Source organism: Protobothrops mucrosquamatus, unplaced genomic scaffold (assembly GCF_001527695.2).
Source record: "Protobothrops mucrosquamatus isolate PMUCROS unplaced genomic scaffold, P.Mucros_1.0 scaffold3748, whole genome shotgun sequence".
NCBI lineage: Eukaryota > Metazoa > Chordata > Lepidosauria > Squamata > Viperidae > Protobothrops > Protobothrops mucrosquamatus.
In genome coordinates, this window is record NW_015389701.1 from 25,229 (window position 1) to 39,250 (window position 14,022).

The window sequence follows — 14,022 nt, forward strand, 5'->3', positions numbered from 1 at the left end:
TAACACACACACACACACACACACACAGAGATATTTCACATGAAGACCTGTGGTTTTCCATATTAGATACAGTAGTTTTATTTTCACAGATCAATATATTTATTTTGAAATAAGACTCTCAGAGATTTCAGTTGAGATGATTGTTCTAAAGTAATATCCATGTTTATGTTTGAAAAAAGCACATTTCCTAATTTTAAGACTTGAGTTGTGTTAATTACTTTATTCTCTTGAACAAGAACTTTTTATAGTTGTGGAAAGTGTTTTATCAGGGTATTAATTTCAAGGATTATATTTCCTAACAGCATGTTAGGAAATCAAAAACCAGTGTAATTTGTGTTGGGGAACTTCTTTCCTATTGCCTTCTCTGCTACAAAGCTTCTGCTATTCTTGGAGTTTTAAACATACTTTAGGGCCCTTCTGTTCCAAGGCTCTCACTTGGACCTCCATGACTCAAAGCCTAGTTCCCCTCAGTGCACTGAAGGTGATAGGAATATGAATATGCTGCTGCCATTATTCTGAATGCACAGAGACCTGTTTTTATGGACTTAAGAACTCTGCAGTTTCACAAGTAAGGTTTTAGGTTAAGTTCACATACTTAGAGTTATCCAGACAAGGTGTGCAATGGCACACATTTCAGGGCAGCAGAATTGGTATGTTTTGGAGCTCTTCTTGCCAGATTGGGAATACTGCAACACGTATAGTTGCACATTTGTTTTAGAAAAGCTATTGTTATGCATCATAGATCTCATCTGGGTGCCAGATGTGTATATCTAGTTATAATACAGTGAGAACAGAAATTGTATTCCCAATCATTGCCTTGAGGGGCACTATAACTGAATTATGATGTAAGTAATGAAATCCGGTACTGTGCTGCAAAAGCTGAGTGACTTGAAGGATTTTTGAGGACTTTTATCATCTCTTTCAAAATTGTGGCATGTTGTACTTTCAAGCTTTAAGTTTTTTTTAAAAAAAAAACCATTTAAGTTGCTTATTTGAAAATTGTACATGATTTCTATGATTTAAAGCCTGACATTTTAAATCATCTTCTTCGTTTAATGCCATTTCAGTGGAAAGCTATATGGATGATAGGAATATGAAACACACGCTGTGTAGTCAAATTGTACATTATAAGAAGACTAAGGCCATATTAAGAGTATCCGTTTTTGTGGTACATGACTTTATAGTAGCAAGGGAGATAGCAATGTTTTCAATAAGAGAAAATAGAGTAATATACTTGGTTTATGTTATTCTAGCACCATCTGAGGATGTAAATAGGGGATACTAAAGAATGAGCTCATAGATGAGAGACTAAAATTGCGATAAATGCTTTACCTCAGTTTCTACTTGTTCAGTCATGAATAGAATAAAATATCCTGATCTATAAAGGGCTTCCAAATGATCCAGATTTAATTCATCAGTTACCTAAGATGTTGCTGCTGCAGGTGTGATCACACATCAAGCCAATAAGGTTTCACCACAGTTGCTTATTCCAATTCAAAGAACAGAAGCATGGGTTTTGGGAGATGAACTTAATGCACAGTTTGGAAACTCCATAGGAGACCTCAGCCTGAAAGAGTATTTATTATATGATATATTTTTTCATTAACATTAATTCCATTTCCTAATTTTGCCTTGCAAGTATGAGAAAATATCAGTGATGCTATTGGCACAATCCAAAAGATACTGGTACTATTCATACTAACTCTAAATCATAGACTCCTTATTAAGGGCAGCTCAAAGCACTGCAATTTATAGTCGCCACACCTGCAGCACTTCTATAGTGTTGGTTTACATGTACAGCATTGGGGAAATTACATCAACAACATGAAGTAGTGCTAGATTTTCTCATGCAGCTGTGAATTTGTGTAAAAAAATCTGCTTCTGCATTATTATGAACAGCTGAACATAAGGGCTATATTCGCATATTGTGTGGAGTAAATCAGAACATGAATGACCCATCCCCATGAACTGTCATTTAAATAGATAATTCACCTTGCGTGTTTGTTGTGTGGTAGCTGGCATATAATATTTTTTTCAGGAAAAAGCTGTTATATATTTCATTATTTGATAGCAAAGCAAATGCCTAATAAATGGTATCTAGGCTCAGAAAGTGTTGTAAATAGCATGCTGGTATTAAAAATGATAACATTACCTGAAGTTACATACATAATTGATTGCTTTCAGGTTAAATCTAAAAAATTAATCTAAACGAATTGTGAATAGATGGCAAAATTAATTTATTAAATGCATGCAGGCCACTGTGTCTGTGTAATATTCAAGCCAAAATGCAGAATCTTAGATTTAACTAGAAGATGCTTTTTTAAAAATGTGCATACTGTAGAGCCTAGTATTTGCTCCAGTACCTCTATAACAGAAATAAAATCTGTTAACAGATTTCTAGTTTAATGGTGCTAGCTTTGCTTTTTCTGTCTGTTGATAATGATAAAGTTTGTATGTCTTAGACTTTCAACTGTTAGCTAGTTCTAGCTTAGGAGGTTGATTGCAAAGAAACTGCTCAACCCTCAATAGTCTCAGAACGTCTGCAGATTCTGGTAGAAAATTATAGCAAAATATTTTCTTTTATGACTCCTTTAGTAAAGGACTGAATACATAGTTGATACTGTGTATACTCATATATTTTATATACTTTTTAATAATCTAGACCTGGGAATTTGTTTTCAAGAAGTTTCTATTTTATGAGGAAGGGAGGAGTATGCAGATGTTTCAATTCTCCCATGCTTTTCCACTACTTTTGTTTTAGCCAAGGGAATGATGTATTACCTGCACAATCTATCTTTTGATTGGTGGCATTAAGAGCCATCGCTTTGAAAGCATCCTATTACTGCACCTTTTCTTTTTTCCCTTAAGGGGTAAAGCCATTTGTCATTGGAAGAAAAATAATGAGATGAATGTAAACAACCTGCTAAAGTTCCTGTGAGCTGATGGCTCTCCAGACTCAGCTAGTAAAATCCATTACTATTCAGTATGATTTAGGAATGTCATTAAACTGGATGGTATCCAGGCTTCATTCAGCATTTTTTCAGAAATAAAATTATACGTTTTTAAGAAATAGTGCTTCTTCATGCTTCCTCTTTTGTTCTCTGCTTAGGAAGCATTCAGATGACAATCTGGCAGAATATAATCCTAACTGGTATACTATTGATCTGAAATTTTGGTCAGTTTAAATAGATGTTTGGAAATCACTTTGCTGGCTCAAGTGAGAATTTCATTTAAGGTAAAGGAAAAAAAATTATATGTAAGAAGGATGTTTATAGTGTAAGAACAAATGCAAATTGTGATGCATTGCTATTCTGTATTAGAGATGACTTATATTTATGTATTAAAGTGTTTAGATCAAAAATGTTTTGTGTGTTTCTTAAAACTGAACAAATTGATTGATTTAATCATATATACATATCTAATCGCCTATATTGATTCATGTCATCGACAGATCTACTCCAGCATTAATCATTCTGACAATGACTCCATGAGAATGAGAAAAAAAGATGTGATGCAATCAATCTTTAATTTCCTTTTAATCTGTTGTTTCAGCATTTTATCTAAGGTTTTGTTTTGTCTAGAAAGTCACCTTTTCTCCAACTAATCTCTTAATTTTCATTCTGCTTTAATGTCGAAGCTTTATTCGTTTTGAGAAATCTCCTTTTCTACATGCACTTTATTTATAAAATATACTTGTTATATGTGCCTTGGTAGCAGCTACTTCCTGCTATAGCATGCTTGTTTTTTCTGGGATTGTAGGCTGACATTTAACCCCTGATAGTTATGATTAAAAAATATGAAAGAGACAATGAAGGAAATAGAATTTCAACAAAGTTTTAATTTTCTTCATTGTAGAAGTTATGGATGCATGTTCTCTCTAATAAAGCTATTTAATCTAGTGTTGGAACACAGGCAGGTCCATCAGTCTTGCATCTTGGAACACAAATACTTCTGTCATGGTTTCATGTTGCAGTATTTCTTGTTTCCTTTTGCAACACTGCTCCCTGAAAATATTTTTGATACAAAATACATTGAAAAAAAGAACAGAGTTTTGAAGGAAGTGAGTTACTATACAAGGAAGAAAATATATAGGGAATATAATTCAGTTAAATATGTATATATGTTGCCCAACCAAGACCAAGGAAACATAGCTAATTCTAGTTGTTGCACAATATATCTTCTGTTAAACATTAAACATTTGTGTGTCTTATTGGTGAAAAAAATAAATTCAGATCTTCATATTTAAGCCAGTGCTTTTAACTGCAAAGGAAGCCTATTTTAAGAGAGTTTATAATTTCAATCAGATTTTCATGGCTCAGCCAATCCATTGTAATGGCCAATTGGTCTCTTTGAGTTGCATTGCATAGGGAAAGATACCAGTTAAGTCACTTCCCATTGTATCTTCTTAGATCTGAAGCCTCCATATAGTATTAACTTATGTGCATTTTTGTTGCATTATCATCCATGCGTGCTGAGGTATGGTGGCATAGAGTGGCAAACTACTATAAGTTCCAGCTGGGTCCCCTGTTCGTGTCAGAGGCACTGTTTAAGGCTAATGTCACTAGCTAATCAGCTAATCTTTTCCAGTAGATGATGGGAAAGGATACCTTGTGACTCCAACATTGCCTGAACAAACTGGTTCACCAGTGGAGTCTCCTATCAGGCAGGCTAGTACAGTGATGGCGAACCTTTTAGAGACCGAGTGCCCAAACTGCAACCCAAAACCCACTTATGCATCGTCGGGTGCCGGGTGGGTATGGCCCATTGGCTGGGTGTGGCCCATTGGGGTGTGGCCCATTGGGCGGGCATGGCTACACTGGTAACGGCAGACTGGGTGGGACTAAAAAGTTCAATCAATCAATTCCAACTGTGCAAGATCTTTTTTTTCCCTGCAAGAACTTGAAATTGACTGATTGATTGAACCTTTTTTTTTTTTTTGCACATGGCAGCGGAGGCCTAAAGCAAAAAGGTTTTATAAAACCCAGCTGAAGGCCTAGGACTGGGGCAACGGCGCACGTGCCCACAGAGAGGGCTCTGAGTGCCGCCTCTAGCACCTGTGTCATAGGTTCGCCACCACTGGGCTAGTATATAAACCCATTATGATTGCTGTTATCATCCCCTTTGTGCATGACAGTTTCATGATTGTCACACATGGCAATGCAAGGATTTAATAGCACTGCTATCATTTTCCTAACTCCCTGAAATCTGAAACCAAGCTGAAAAAAACAGCATTGAACTGGAATTGTTTGCTGTCACTGGAAAACCAAAGGAATATCCAGAGGAGTAAATTAATGATGTAAAAACAAGTTTCTAATATGTCTAATTCAAACACATTGCCTATCAAAATTGCTTCTGTCTCCACATTGAAGGTTCCTTGGTCAACTCTGAAAACATAGATAAGGCAAGCTAGAAAAGTCAGCACTGTCCTAAGCATCCCCATGCACCCCGTAGCAACCTACATTTTGCTCTCTGAATCCATGGAGACTTAACCCTATGTGGATTTTCCCCCAGAGGGGTTTTTTCATGTATTTGACCAGGAAACATAGAGGAGGGTAGCTTGAAAAGTCAATAACGTCCTAAGGATACTGATGCACAACAAATCCATTGGTGATGTCCATCTCACTCTCCAAATTCATAGAGACATAACCCTAAGGGGATTTGTACTCCAATGGGGTTTTCCCGTGGATTTTACCAGGAAAGATATAAAGGGCAGGCCAGACAAGTCTGGCCTTCTAATTCTACTGATGTGCTATTTATCTGTTGGCAACATCCATTTGACTCTCCAAGTTCATGAAGATATAACCCTAATACTGAGTTTTCCCCCCAATGGCTTTTTGCCATATATTTTTCCAGGTAATATATAGAAGGCAGGATGGAAAAGACTTTGGCCTCCTAATCATACTGATTGACACAGGATCTATTTTAGCATTTAGGTTGAAAAAATGTTTGGCCTCAAGGCCTCCTACATCCCTGAACCAGGTGTCACGAATTTTACAAATTTTCCTCTCTGTGGATGAAATAGGGTCTATTTTTTAAAAAAGCAAGCAACACAATTTTCAACCAGGAAATAAAACCCTGAATCTTAGATCACCATGAATTTGGATAGTGAAATGGACATCACCAACAGAGTCATGGCGCATTGATATGCTTAGGCGTTTGCTGACTTTTTGAGCCTGCCTAATCTATGTCTCCCACTAAATTACATGGGAAAAGAGCATTGAGGGGCATTCAGAGAGTGAAATGGAGTTCACCAATGGATTCCTAGCGCATTGGTATGCCTAGGAGGATGCTGACTTTTCTAGTCTGCCTTACTATGTCTCCTAGTAAAATACATGGGAAAATCATGTAATGATCAGCCCACCCAGGTGCCACTAAGTCCCCTATAATATTCAGAGGCAAAATAAGGTTTAAAAAGTGACAATACACTCCCACTCAATGGTCAAGTCTTCTTGTATCTGCCACTCTTTTGCAGCCCTAATCCCTCCCTCCCTCCCTCTCTTTCTTCTTTCCTTCCATTTTCAGCTGTAAAAACAGGCACAAAAAATACTGCTATTCGTGAGAAGTCAAAAGGAAAGTGTCAAGCCCCTTACAACAAGGGATCATTAAAAATCAAGAATCTCACAGATTTATATAAGGAGTTTTAATGCAGGAATGGGGCGGGGTACAGCACCATATTTTGGAAACAGTGATAGGAAGCTTCAGCCCTCTTAATATTACATTCATTAAGGTGGAGTTTCTGGAAGTTATTAATCTCTTTTTACTAGGCTTTTTGCATCCTGGACTGAGCTGCAACAAAGCTCAGATGAGCCAGTAACAAAGTTTTCTGTTGATTATGTCTACATATCCTCTTATTCTTTTGCAGTATCCTCACAATGTATCACTAGTGGTTTCCTCACAAGAGACAGAAAATAAATTATTTTTGACTGTCTCCTCAGTAGAACAATAATTAAGACAATCCTGTCAGTTCCATCAATCTGATGACCAAGAATTTGATGGCAAACCAGTTCTGCACTTTTGCCAAGAAAGCCCTATGACTTTGCTGAATCATATTAATATGTTTGGAAGCAGGTGTGAGGCCCTATCTTAAGCCCAGTGTGGAAAAGCCTTCTCTAGTTACTGAACAGAACTTCCATAACTAGATCTAGAACATAGATGTGGTTGGACCAAAGCTGCAGAGAATGTCATTGATACTATCATTATGAAAAAATGAATTTCTTGCTTTGCAAGACATATGTAATCAGAACATGGAATGTGAGAAAGATAAGCAAGGAAAACAATATATATTTATTGGCATTAATGGGTAACCAGTAAATATCAATATTATATCAGTGTATGCACCTAGTAGAGATGCAATAGAAATAAACGTATGGTATAGAATTCTAAGGTAAATTGCATGAAGTACTAGATGCAGCATCAAGAAATGACATACTACCACTAATAAGTGCTTGAAATGCTAGGAGAAATGGTGGAACCGGAATTATATAAGATAAGGATTAGATACATTTAATAATGTAGAAATAGATCAGTTCTGAGAATATTACTCTTCAATAGCTCCTTCAAGCAACATGAACAGAATCTCTATAAACGGATGTCACCAGATGGATAGTATCAGAATGAAATGAATAAAACTGGCATATAATAGGAAATAAAAAATTAAAAAATGTAAATTAGTCAGCCAAGATACTTTTAATGAGGATAGTTAGGATATGAACAGATCATAATTTATGTGTATAACCTTAGAAAATTAACTTAAAGAGTGTTAAAGAAATATGAAGCCTTTCACAATTGGTAGTTGCCATGGGATGATCCAATATTGAATAAAAAAAAAACACCACCAGACCAGAGTACTAAATGAAACGAAAGACCTAGAGGGAATTTAAACCTAGAGAGACCATAGCACTCCAGGATATGATAGAGGTATTCTCTATAGATACAGTTAAATATGGAAGAGGAAAAGGGAATAAGGGACAAAACAGATCCACCCCCCACTTGTAGAAGCTCAGAGTGAACAGTCTCCCCCAGATATGCAAGGATGCAAATTATGGGGGAAATACTTAGGCGGAAGGAGGAAGAAAGAAGACAATTACTCAGAAAGGAGGAGGAGAAAAAAATTCACCTGTTTAGAAGAGAGGAACTGGAGGGAGAGTTTGAAGAGAATTTGAAAACAGACTGACCAAAGAGATCTGAAAGGAAAAAGCTGGGTAGGGAGACCAGAAGAGAGGAATTTAGGAAGTTAATTGTCGTTCTGGAAAGAACACAAATTCCTCCAGTCATTCTCCTCTCTTTTCTTATGAGGGACCTAAGTATTTAAAGATTCCTAAATAACCAAGAAGAGGATAATGAATCCTTATTTATATTGTTTGAATGTGTTGCAGCGAGTTATAAGTGGTCATATTAGGACTAGGTGGTTTAAAATCCCATTGGAAAGACTTTAAGAGCATATACAGAACTTTCTGCTCAAGAGGTTACGGATCTCAATAGAATTAAAGTAGCTTTATTGTTTAGATATGAGGTTACCAAATGAAGTTTTGATCATACCTCTATGATCCATGAAAAGTTAGAGAATTTGGGGCATATTTAGCAAATTTAGGCAGAAAATCTCTAAAGCAAGAAATACACAGTGATAACTTTGATAGTTACCCTCTACCATGTATAGATGAATTAACAGATCTTTTGGGCAATGCTAGATATTTCTCAAAACTTGACCTGATGAAGGGTTATTGACAGATTCCATTAGAAAAGGAATCTATAAAAATGGTACTTTCTGTCCCCTACAAAAATACCTTTTGGGTTGCATGGGGTACCCACAATCTTCCAAAATGTAAAATGAATAAAATACTTACTTACAAGACAAGATAGTTAGTGTGGAGCGTATTTAATGACATAATCATATCTAGCAAAATCTGGGAGGAACACTTAAAATAGTTTTATAAAGTTATAACATGCTTAAAGAAGGTGTGACTATAAATATCAATTGGGGTTTACATAGGTTGGTATTTAGAATACATTGTAGGAAATGAGAAAATAAGACAAAATATATAAAAGTTAGCAACTTTAGAGAAATAGATTCACCACAAACCAAAAAGGAAGTCAAGTCATTTTTAGGTTTGATAGGCTATTACAGTTATTTATTCCCTATTTCACAACTGGGCTCAAGCCTTTATAGACCTTATATGGAAGACAAAACCCAATAAAATGCATTGGATTCCTAAATGTGGACAAGATTTTAAGAATTTGAAAAGTGCATTGTGCAGCAAGCCTGCTCTATGCAGAGTAAATTTTGATTGACCCTTTACAGCACGGGTGTCAAACTCACGATGTCACGTGATGTGTCACTACTTATTGTGACTTTTTTCCCATTGCCGGCAATGGGGTGGGCGTGATTGTGGTGTGATGCATCCGGCCTGCGGGCCAGCAGTTTGACACCCCTGCTTTACAGAGTTCATTGATGCAAATAGAATAGAGAGCAGCCCTAGTACAGAACTATATAATGAAGATCACCCTGTCATAGACTTGATTGAGAAACAACAAACAACATATAGCACCATCGAAAAAGAGGCCTTGACACAATGAAGGACTAGGAGGAGGAGGAACTTAGTCTTTCTATGGGGATGAAATTTCCAAATCATCACTGACCATCAACCACCCATATGTTCCACCAAATGCTACAGCCTACAACCATACAAGTTTACCATTCAGTATGAAGCTGGAAAAAGCATTATCCAAGCAGACTACCTATCATGCTACAGCATGCCTGACTGAGGAATTCTTGGAGTCGAAGTCCACAAGTCATAAAAGGGCCAAGTTTGAAGACCCCTGTGATACAGAGTGAGAACCCCAAGCCTCTGTCAAACAGCTGACAAAGATAACAGGCTGAATAGGTAAAGGGATCCTCAGTTAAAGGGAGAAGGAGTGTGGCAGGAAAAACTTAAAGCTGCTGACCTGAGTTTTCCTTTTTTATGGATTGTGCCCCTGGGACTTTAAGCGAGTAAGGACCACTCCTGTATTGGATGGAGATAAAAGAGGATCACTGAAGCACAGGATGTGGCTTTCAGTGGAAGAGAGAAAGGCAAGAGTGTTAGAGAGTTAAAGGAGCCAGTTGTGTGTTGAGGTGGTGAGACTAAAACAATTGGAGTGAGCAAAGAGACCCAGTACATCCTAGAGAAAGGAGTAGCAGCGCCTTATAGCCTCAGAAGCCTTTCAAAGATGCAGACCAGCTATAGCTAGCGAGCAACAAGTAATTGTTTTTGCATCTTACGAACAAATAGAGCCAAAGAAGCAATTCAGTAAAACAGAACAATTACAAAGCTACTTCAAATTTTAGCAGCACCTACCAAAGTGTAAGGGTTGGGGTTGGAGGATAATACAGGGCTAAGTGTAAAGGACATGAAGCTCTAAGTAAAAGGAGCAGAATCCTAGTTCTTAAATGTGAGGGTTAAATAAAAAAAAAACTGTGGCAATAGTATTACTGGAAAAAGTGGACAGTTAAATAACATGGGGAAAAAGAAACTTGTTAGTTTATTAAATATTGTTCCTTTTCACTTAGAGCTATATCATTATCACTTATATTATTAGGCAAATAAGTAGATTAGTTGTATACATTATAATTGTATATTTTGTTTAATAAACCATTTAATGAAAGTGAAGGAAAGCATTCAGTTGCTTGATCTGTGGTTTGTACTATAACGTAATTGGAATTGTCTCACAAGTAGGTATGCTAGCAAGATAAGACTCAGAAACCATCTGAGCAGCCAGAATGGAAAAATGCAACAAACAAACAAGTACTTGACTCATGAAGAAGAGAACCTGAGGCGCAATGGGCAGAAATAAGAGATAGTAAGAAATCTAAAGCAGGAAAAGCAAAGTCAGCATTTCAAAGAAGAAAAGATTCAATTACTTTGCAGAACAAGCAATCAATAGTAAAAAAGATACAGAATTAAGATCTTGGTCAGTAAGAAGGATATACAATAATTAAACATAGGATAACAAAGTTAAATGAAAAATAAGAGACAATTCAAAAATGTGAATACTATTCAGAAATGTCAACAAATCGAGATAAAAGAAAAATATGAGGTCCTTTTTGTAAGATCAAAGAAATTATAAGAAAATTTTCAACTAAGGTGATCCCAGAGGATAGAAAATGGAGGCATGTGTGGTTAAAAGAAAGATGGAAAAACTACTGAAACTCTTTAGGGCAGGAATGTAGAATGACAGAATCACTTGTAGTGGGAATATATTCAAGAATTCTACTTGAAATTGAAGTATGCAGGTCATGAAATAGATGTGCTAAGAGTCTGGTTCAGTAAATGTGGAGCAAGACTACAGGTAGTCCTCGAGTAACGAATGTAGCCTGCCCATTCCATTTGTAACTCTAGGATTCATAGGAGTGAATGATGTATCATGAACGCGGTCACTCCCTGCTTTCACCCATGCATTCGCTAATCAAATGTGTGGTTTGTTAAGTGCACATGAAGTTTCCCAGGGTGGGGAAGGCCATGAGGGGCCTAGTGATGGAACAGGCCACTTGCTTTAGACCACCCAAGGCCTCCCCCGACCCACTGAGATACCTCATGCTTCCCACAATTTCTTCCCCCATCCTGCCACACCGGGTCACTTACCTTGCAAAGATCTAACGAGCTGTCTCCTCTCCAGTCTCTCTGCTACACAAGATCACGGTACCCAGAACCTTTCACTCTCGGTTCAAAATGTTTGCAAGCTGACAGGAGGCTTTGGGTCAGTGAAAACGCTGCCTCAAAGCATGCAAACACCTTGGGTGCCGAGACCGAAAGCTCCTGAGGGGGTGTGATATTGTGTGACTTCAGGCTTCCAGTCACCATGCAAAATGTCCTTGAGGAAAGGCCTTTGCCAATAGAAACAGAGGCTGGGAGCGACCCCCGCATCAATCCGGGGCTCCATTTTCGTCAGCAAAGGCTTTTCCTCAAGGCTTTTGCCGATGAAAACGGAGGCCAGGAGTGACACACATGTCAATCTGGGGCTCCATTTTAACTGGCAAAGGTTTTTTGCAAAGATGGCAAAAGGTTTTGCAAACGGAGGGAAGGCTTCGATATTTCAGGCCTTCCCTCCTTTTGCAAAGTCTTTTGTCGTAGATCTCATCCAAGCCTCCATTTGCAGAGAACAGACCTAAAGTACCGTGAGATCACACAAGATCAGTAGCATGAGATCTCACGCTACTGATCTTGCATGATCTTGCGGTACTTTAGGCGTCCATTCTCTGCGAATGCACTGAAGGCCTGAAGCAGTGAAACAGGCCAAGAAACGAAGACTCTCTAGATCTTCACAAGATGAGTATCCACAAGCATAGTGCCTATGAAGACCTGGGATGTGTGTGTGGGGGAGGAATAGCCAGGGTGAATGTTGCACTGCTTCTGCAGTCATTCGTAAGGGTGAATGACTGCCGTGGTGCTGCAACATTCGTAATTTTGGGACTTGTTTGTAAACATTAGGGGGCACTTATTGCATAACTTAAAATGTTCGCTAAGGGAATGTTCATAACTCGGGGATTACCTGTATGTGGCTTAGAGACTTATATACCTGTATCAGCTAAAGAATAAAGCTGTACAGGGAGACAGAAATGCCAAATGACTAAATCAGGTTTGTGGAAAGACAGGGGGACAGGAGAACAAACAGCTTATATAAACTGGATAATGAAGAGTAAAAAACAGAAGAAATTTATCCTTGCTTCATTATTGAGGAAAGCTTTTCACTATGTAAATCATGCAGAATGTAGAAGGTGTTAAGGCTAATGGTGCACCAGAATACCTGATTATTTTTCTGAGAAATTGTAAGTATAATCAAGAAGCTTCTTTAAGAATTAAATTTGGTGAAACAGAGTGATTTGGAATAGGAAAATGAGCAACAAAAGGATATATATTCTCCCTTGCATTTAATTTATACAACCAATGTGTTTTAAGAATTGCAGATTCCAGGGTTTTAAGATTGGAATAAGCACTGGAAATTAAAATACTAATGCTTTGAGAAATTCTTACATCACTTTATCAGCCAAAGATAAAGAATTATAATGATTGTGCATGTTAAAATGGAAAATTAAAAATTAAAAATACAAATTAATATGAAATATTAAGACAACCAAAATAACATCTACCTGTATGACAATGAAGAAGTGAAGGCTTGATGGTTTTGTTTTTTTGAAGTAAATATTACTCTAGATCACTATTTCTTAAAGGATGATCCTAGGACCCCTAGGGTATCTCAAGACCCTCTCAGGTTTGCAAAATATTTATCAGGCTATGTTGAAAAATAATCCAATATTAAAATCCCATCAAGCAATCTTGAGAAGTGATAATGTTAACAAAAGTTCAACTTTAATTTTTAATAGAGTAAATAATGATAAACATAACCCATACAAACAAAAACTCTTTTGGCTCCTCCATAATCTTTTAAAAGTGGGAAGGGGTACTTTGAGGGGGAAAATAGTTTAAGAAACACTGCTCTAGATAAAAATGGACAATGTGCTGGAAAAGTAAAAAGGAGGATTATTCCTAGGAAGAAAGAAATTATAGGAAGAAATGAAAAACTAGACAGAATAGTTAAAATACTGGTCTTTTCAGTGGCATTGTATAAGTCTGAAGATTGAATACATAGAAAAACTGAGGTATAGTCCTCTGAATTTAAAATTTTGGGAATGTTACTAAAACATCGACCATTCCTGTTCCAAATAAAGGCTGACTGTTCCCTTAAGACAATGAACAGCAAACAAAATTCACATACTATGTTTTCAGCATGTGATACAAGAGGGAAAAGGGTTAGAAAAAATATGGTATTTGATCAGGATGAAGAAAATAAGGTAACAAGAGACTACTGAGCTTTTATTAAAAAGTGAACTGGAGTTGAACTTGTTTCAGTAGCATCTAACTTAGATGTAATGTAATGTAATTATTTAGTGACCACCATTGGAACTGGCAACTCAGTAGTTAAGCGAAGTAGGTGCTAAATGAAACTGAGATTGAGCTTATAATCTTACTTCAGCTTTTCTCTGCTTTA